The sequence below is a fragment of the Vulpes vulpes genome, chromosome 3, assembly GCF_048418805.1.
Source record: "Vulpes vulpes isolate BD-2025 chromosome 3, VulVul3, whole genome shotgun sequence".
Taxonomy (NCBI): Eukaryota; Metazoa; Chordata; class Mammalia; order Carnivora; family Canidae; genus Vulpes; species Vulpes vulpes.
In genome coordinates, this window is record NC_132782.1 from 140,962,641 (window position 1) to 140,970,613 (window position 7,973).

At 43.7% G+C, this 7,973-nt stretch overlaps 1 protein-coding gene across 21 annotated transcripts in view; it reads right to left on the reverse strand.

Annotated features, from left to right (window-relative positions):
- ADGRL2 (adhesion G protein-coupled receptor L2) overlaps window positions 1–7,973 on the reverse strand; it is a 619,577-nt gene that overhangs the window by 505,109 nt on the left and 106,495 nt on the right. The window lies entirely within an intron of this gene.

Genomic DNA, 7,973 nt, shown 5'->3' on the forward strand with positions numbered 1-7,973 from the left:
CCATTCTGAAGACCTTTGTGTACACAACAATAGAACAGCTCATGATAGCTCAGAGGAAAGAACTTTTATAGAGATGCTGCACATTTTACCCCCCTCAAGCCTTGCAGGGGAAACTCCTGGTACTCTTGGAACTTTCCTGTCAGACTCTTAAGACAATCCAGTGCCTTTTCCAAGCAGGAAATATGATGTTCCAAAGACAACTTGACCTCCTGTTTGAAAATGGTGGTGGTGGTGGGGGGTGGGGGGGTGAAGTGGGGAGACAAAAAGGGGCATAGCCTGAGTATACTCAATCCATAGACCCACTCACAAATACAAACAAGTTAATTTTGTTAAGAACGCAAGATAACATTTCACTTAAGACAAAATCCCAATCATTTATTCTCCTCTGGAGTACTTCTTATGCATCCTTGAGTTTTTAAAAGTTCAAGTGTTGCATAAAAAATCAACATAATTACAGAAAGCAGTCCTTAAACAAGAATATCCTGTTTTGTTTCCTGCATACTCACTGGGGTGGCTCATCTGAATCCTTGACAACATCCAACTCCAAGAAGAAAACACCAAGACTGCTTGCTGATCTCGGTTTTTACATAGAGCTCCTCAGCAGTAGGGCTGTTGGCCCCACCGTGTAAGCCGACAATCGCCCTATTGTTTACTCTCCAGTCAGAAAAGCGATGCTGCTTTTCTTCACCGCGTACGGTCTCTATAATCCTAACAGTCATGTTCACTCAGCAGTAAGCCCCAATATATGTTTCCCAGAGGAGTTTCAGATACATGAGATAGATTAGCATCTCTGTGGCTTGATGCAATCTGTGACAGACTCGACAGTAATAAACATTTTAAAGTGTGGTCAGTGCTAAATTCTTTGCTGAAGCACAATTTTGTTCCTGAGGTGGTGGTGGGGGGGGGGGGGGGAAGAAAATTAGCAATAACTTTTTTGGGTAAGGAACTGCATTGGCTCCGGGATAACACAAGGCCCTGAACCTCTTGCCCTCTCAGCATTTCATTCTGTGCAGAGGGAGGAAAAAAAAGCCCAATTGTGTGCTGATGAATTAGAAAACGTCATGAACATTCAAGAAATACACACGCCACTACAAATTAAGCGTGAGCAGGGCAAGGTATTCATCCTTTCTGTCAGATTCTGTGGGAAGTACGCCTTATTAGCATGGAGGCCCGAAGCGGTAGTGTATCGGCCATGTTCGCTTCTCCTACAGAAGAACAGGCCATCTCAGGTCAGGACAAACAAATAGCCTGGATCCACCCTCCTCCTCTCCCCCCCATTACAATCCTACACTTGAAAATCACCAGATGAAACCCTACATCCATCTCAGCCTGGATCCTTCCACCCACCCCCTCCCCCCTCTCCCCCCCATTACAATCCTACACTTGAAAATCACCAGATGAAACCCTACATCCATCTCAGCTTCCAGTTTGTCTCAGGGCTTACAAGGGAACTCGGTTTTGCATTTTAAATCAGTTCCATCATAACCCTGAAAGCGATCACAGGGCTGCTAATTCTCTGTCTCCTGTTTCCACCACACACACCCCCCCCCACCTCCCCTTTCGAAGCTTTGAATTTGAATGGGACCCGAAGATTCTCTGGGGGTCATGTTTGTGGCCCTTGAGGAGCGGCCTCTCTGCTGCTTTCAGCTGATTTCCTGGCATGTTTCGCGGGGATTTGTGGTGAGTGGCAGCTCTGGAATCACTTTTCATTCTGTCAGGTTGTGGTTAGGCTTAGTGGGGTTTCTTTGTTATACTGGCCACTACTAGTCAATTCCCTTGAAAATATCTGGTTTTCTCTTTTCCCCTTGAAGAAAAAAGCAAAAAAAAAAAAAAAAAAAAAAAAAAGCAGTTCCAGATTCTCCACCTTACCCCCAAAACACAAACACAAAACAAACATGGATATCCTTTGGAAGTCCTGGGGGGAGATAGAGGAGGAGAGGTCCAGATGTTCTCAACATCCCAATTTAATTTTGATGTCAGACTATAAAAGATCTTGGGAGGGCCCCATTTCCCGTACCTGTTCTGCTGACACGCTGTTTTATTAAAGAATCAGGGATAAATTTTACTACCGCATTTTTATGTTAAAAACAACCAAAAAAAAAAAAAAAAAAAGAAAGCTAACACAAAATGCGAATAATTTTGGAAGCCCCGTGTTTTCTTTTTCTTTCAGAACAAACCTGGAAAATAGGAAGTTAAATCTGAATGTTGGTAAAATATAACAAAAAACACTAAGAAGCCCGTCAGGATTGAGTTTTCCATGGGCACCGTGGGGCGGTGTGGGGGGGTGTGGGGGGGGGGTCTGGGCGGGAGGGATTTGGCACTTTAAGTGCATGTCGTTTTAAGCCAGAGCTTAACAGAGTTTTGTATTTCATGAATTAGTTTTGGGGGAAGGAAAGGAAAAGAGAACAACGTAAGGTTGCCAACATTTTCTATTGCCAAGTTAGGCTGGTTAAAAAAAAAAAAACACAACAAAAAACAACAACTAACATTGAAACCTTACATCATCTCTTTAAAGAAAGGCCATGTTAACATCAGCGGGGGGTGGGGGGCGGGAGGAAGGAGGAAAGCCTTCATCTTCAAATACAAGCCAGCCTTCGCTAGAATGAAGAGTTGGCAACTTTTACACCAACATGCCACAAAGGCCTCCAGAAACAGCCAGTTCCTGAAACACGCCAAGCCCCTTCCCACCTTCTTGCCTGTGCACCCGCCGTTCCTCTGACTGGAAATCTATTCCCTGGACATTGGCAGAGCTCTCCACTCAAATGGAACCACAAGAGGCAGGGCTTCTCTAACCACACTGTTGAAAGCCCCACTCCCCAGACCTCGTGCCGGCAAACCCTCCTCCCCGCTTCCAGGCCTCTCCATCCAGGTCCTCTCCATCCCAGGCCTCTCCAATCCCAGGCCTCTCCACCCCGGGCCTCTCCGCCCTGGCCTCTCCATCCCGGGCCTCTCCATCTCGGGCCTCTCCATCCCGGGCCTCTCCATCCAGGTCCTCTCCATCCCAGGCCTCTCCAATCCCAGGCCTCTCCACCCCGGGCCTCTCCGCCCTGGCCTCTCCATCCAGGGCCTCTCCATCCTGGTCCTCTCCACCCCAGGCCTCTCCGTCCCAGGCCTCTGCATTTTCCTTACTTGGCTTCAATCTTTGTCAAGTATTTGTTACTACCCGGGGCTGCATGTTGTTTGCTCATGATCCAACTCCCCCATTGACAGTATAAAATACACCGGGTCAGAGGCTTCAGATCATTCTGTTCACCTCTTTTTCTCCACTCCCTGGCCTGGCACCTGTGAGGCACGAGGTACTTACTCGTTCCATCTACAGGTGCGTCTGAATGTATGGTCCGTATTTTCCTTATGTTTGAAAAGAACGACTGCGCTGCCTGCGTTGGTTCGTGTGCGGAAACGATTGTTTTAAGAAGGGGATTGACGCGTCCTTTAGACATAGATCAGGGCACACCTGAAGGAAGCACACATGTGACTCACCCAGACTTCACTGCAGCTGGTCTTGCCCAGCAGGAGTGACAGCTGTGCTTCGTAGGACCGGCAGCAAGCTGAGGCGAGGCTAACCTGGGGTCCCACTACTGACTTAGGGACAAGAAATATTCTTTACGCAGACTTAGGCTGTATTAACAGCCCCTCCCTCCCTCCCCGAATCACTGAATTAGGTAGTTCAGGCATGGCTCCTTAGCACCTCTTGGATAACGAATGCATTTTTTTTTTAAAACAAGAAGATGTTTATTAACAACACGAGAACATGAGAGTGCAAGTATCTCCTGGATTAAAAAAAAAGGAAGAGTAGCATCCACGTGATAGCATGTTTAGCTATTACCTCTCACAATTAATTCACCGTGAGTAGGGGGACTCTGAAGTAGGGTTCACAGTCAGGCCATACTGCCAAGAACACTGGGGCATCCTAGAAAAAGTTGCCTTTGCAATGGGTTGTGGAGAGTTCACAAATGTGGGTAGTAGGTGTCAAAAGTGCATTTTCCAAGTGTTTGTGCCATTTGGGATCCTGGATAGGTGACTCTGATTTCTTTTCTTGAAAAATATCACTTCTGGGCATGTGGGGCTTGTTTTTCCCCCCAAAAATTGGAGAATGAGGGCAGCCCGGGTGGCTCAGCAGATTAGCGCCGACTTCAGCCCAGGGCATGATCCTGGAGTCCTGGGATCAAGTCCCACCTTGGAGTCCCTGCATGGAGCCTGCTTCTCCCTCTGCCTGTGTCTCTGCCTCTCTCTGTGTGTGTCTCTCATGAATAAATAAATAAAATCTTAAAAAAAAAAAAAAAAGGAGAATGAGCCCAGATGCACCTAATGCAAGTTCCGCACCGATTTTTCTTTTTAATTAGGGTACGACATCTGCTGTTGGGGCCACACTTCTGAGCAGCAGTAACAGATAGTAACATGATGGTACCCAAATACATGAGATCCGGCAATTGGTGAAGAAAGTGAGTTTAGGGCACGTACATGAGTGTGTGTGCACACGTTTGTGTTGTGCATATATGTGAGAGGGTTAACGTATTTTGGTTATTATCATCATGATGATGCGGTAAATGGAAAGTGTAAAAGGGTTGATCTTTTGGAGTTCCTTTCACTCTCTCTCTCTCTGTCTGTCTGTCTTTCTGTCTTTCTGTGTCTCTCTTTCTTTTATGCTACAGCGTGGAATGGAGCAGGGGATTTAGAAAGCCTCTGCTGATTAATCCATCATATTCTGACAACCGAATTCCCAGAAACAGAGCACCAGACTTTCGCACAAAGTGTCGTTTTGACTGGAATCTTTCAAGTTCAAGGCTACCAAGTCCTCAGAGGAAGACTGCCCCATAGTGGGGCCTCAAATAAAGGTAGCTTCTAGCGTCGTTACCCATTAAGAAGCCAAGGATTGCAGGGTCTGGCCAGCCAATTCCATGTCTCCAGACCTCCCCAACTGCCGTGTCAGAGAATGTTTGGGGAGAAGCAAAGACTGATGACAGCTGGACACTTACACTGAAGGGTAAGAATAAAAACATTAAACGGTTTTTTAAGGAAAAATCAGAGAAATGAGGTTTGGGGCCATCACTTCACCAATGAACTTATTTTAGGATTGTGTATCTCAAAGATCAAAAGTAAAACTGAAGCTTAATTTCACAGAAATTTGAAATAAAAAAGGTCCATTTACATTTCAGAACTGCCCCGGCACAATGATAGACGCAGTTATTTTTGGTAAAAGTGGATTGTGGACTGAGTAGCTGGTGAGAATGCTCTTAAGTATTCACGTAGGACAAAAACCTTCCTGGCACTAATAAGTCTCAATTGGTTTTTCAGCTGCACTGTGGTTTATTGTGCGCTTTAAATCACCTCGAAGACTGCACTACATACCATTGTGTCTGTTAGAAAATCATTATGGGGCAATTAGAAGCAATGCTGTTTCACAGATGAACATGGGATCTTCCTCTGAGTCTGACGGCTACGCACTTCCTCCGTGCCTCTTGTGATTATCTACATTGGTGATGGTCAAGAGATACAGCTGTCGGGAAAGCACTCAACAGGTGGCAATTGTGGGGTTGACGCCTCATCCATTCTTGGGTGCTCCCTGCCACCCGAGCTTGGGATTTCCATAAGTGCTGGGGTGCAACTGACTCCTTTTAAGCAACATGTGTTTGGAATGGTCAGTGACAAAATTCATCTTCCTCCAAAAAATGAGAAGAAATCGAGGAGTCCTTGCGAAGTCACATGTGCACTATCATACTGAAATGGGTCGACCTTGGAAACTTCGTAAGCAGGACAGATAAGAGCAAGCAACTACAGAGAGAGCCCGAAACATTGGGTCGCGAGATACCACTTTTCTTTCCGGAGGACGGTGAGGCAAGATCAATCGGTTCTTTCATTTTTTGCAAAGCTCTTTCAAGATTGGTCTTATGTTTTTTTTTTGTTTTTTTTTTAAGAAAGAGTGATTTAACCTTGGCGTCAGTAATGACATGACTTGCTGAATGACTTAATCTCTGATGAAATTAGTCTAAGTGGTTTAAGAATTAATTAAGTGGTTTCTTTTTTGCATTTCAGGTAGCATTTTACCATGCAATACGTAAAGCTTCGCTCTTTGCTATTTTCACAGCACATATATACGTGTAGAACATTATTATGGGGACAGGAAAAGAAGATGAAGTTGATTGACAAAGATGCGAAACACTGCACTGAACGATTCTCGTGCTTGTGCTAGATTATTCAGGAGCCAGAATCTGAGTTACGGATTCTGTTATAAATTATGACCGGGATGCCTGGGTGGCTCAGTGGTTGAGCATCTGCCTTTGGCTAAGGGCAGGATCCCGGGAGTCCCAGGATCGAGACCCACATTGGGCTCCTTGCTTGGAGCCTGCTTCTCCCTCTGCCTGTGTCTCTGCCTCTCTCTCTCTCTGTCTCTCATGAACAAATAAAATAATAATAATAATAAATAAATAAATTATGACCGACTCATGCTTCTTCCTCTCAGGTACACAAACTTCCAGGTTCTAGAGCCTCATTTCTGTTTGGTGGGCAATCCGGGTTGCCTGGATGTATTTATTTTAACACAATGACAGTATCGAGACAGTATCGAGTAAGAGGCCTACGTTCTGCTCCTGTGCTCTAGACAATGTCCTGAGCATGCCTGCCTGGCCCTCGATCCCCCACCCATGCTACTAAATAATATTCAACTATCTTTAGTTTGACCTGAATGTGGGTGTAGGCCAAAAAAGTCTTAAAAGCAGCTAACATGAGGATAACCATGTCCCACGGGGTTAAGCTTAATTTCGCCAAAATTGTTGTCTTTTCTTTTTTGTGTTAGCAAGATCATGTCCAGCAGTTCATGGAGATTTATATTGCTTCTAAAACATGACACTGCGACATTAGTGACATTTTCTGTTTGTCTATTTATGTCCCCAAAGAGGTAACCACATGCCATATACGTTTTCTGTTAATATATTTGCAAGTCGGTCTCGCTGGTTGGTCTCTGAAAGATTTCCAGTGGATAAAACATGTGGAATGAGAAGCTATAAAAAGGAGTTTTTGGTGAATGTGAAGCAGAGCAGGGAACGAACAGAAGCTGTAGGAAACATGGTACACTGCATAGTAAAGTTTTGAAACACATTATATGTGTTTTGGAACAAAACCAATCATTTCACTTATTCTAAGAGGTTAATAGGTGCCCGGTATTATGATAAGCACTTATTCTACTTTATTGTCTTATTCTCACAAATATGTGAGATTGGTATTATTATTATTGCCACTGTACTAATGAGAAAATGGTGGTGAATGGCTGACAAAATATTTTCCTAGGGTCCTGTGGTAAGATGATCTTCCAAGGCCTCAGAATTTGTTACTGAGAGTATAATTGTTTCTTCACTAAACAATTCACTAAAATAATGTGTTGTGCATATAAGCTATTCCATGATATTCTTACTGGATGTACACGCCATTTACTAGAGCAATGAAAGAAATAGATGTGCTTTTATAATGAAATACACCTTTGTAACTTTTAAAATGATACAATGCCTATAAAAAATAAGTTTGATGGACATAAAAATGCGTGTTCTTTTATAATTATTATTATTATCTTTAAAAAGTGTGTGCTCTTTTAAACTTTCAGGTATTTTTAAAAATAAGTAGAGTGTGAGTGGACAATTTTCTCTGCTCAGAATTTCATCTGTTCTATAACGGATACAAAGATAATTTTATGACATCTTTTAATAGAACTGAAAGAAAATTCTTCCTTTCATCTGTTGAGTGAAATGCGTCTTTAAGTATCACTACTAAGAACATTTTAGAGACCCTCTTTCTACCACCGGTGGAAAGTAATACGTTTCCAGCAGAGACAAGTGTGGGAATGACATGACAGGATACATTTTCAAAATAAGCATATCATAAAAATGATTGGTAGACTGCATATTCAGGGGAGGTGAAAAGAATATGTCGTTGAGATGCTCTGTGGTTACCTCCAGAATCTTGCCATGACGCTGGCATCTAGC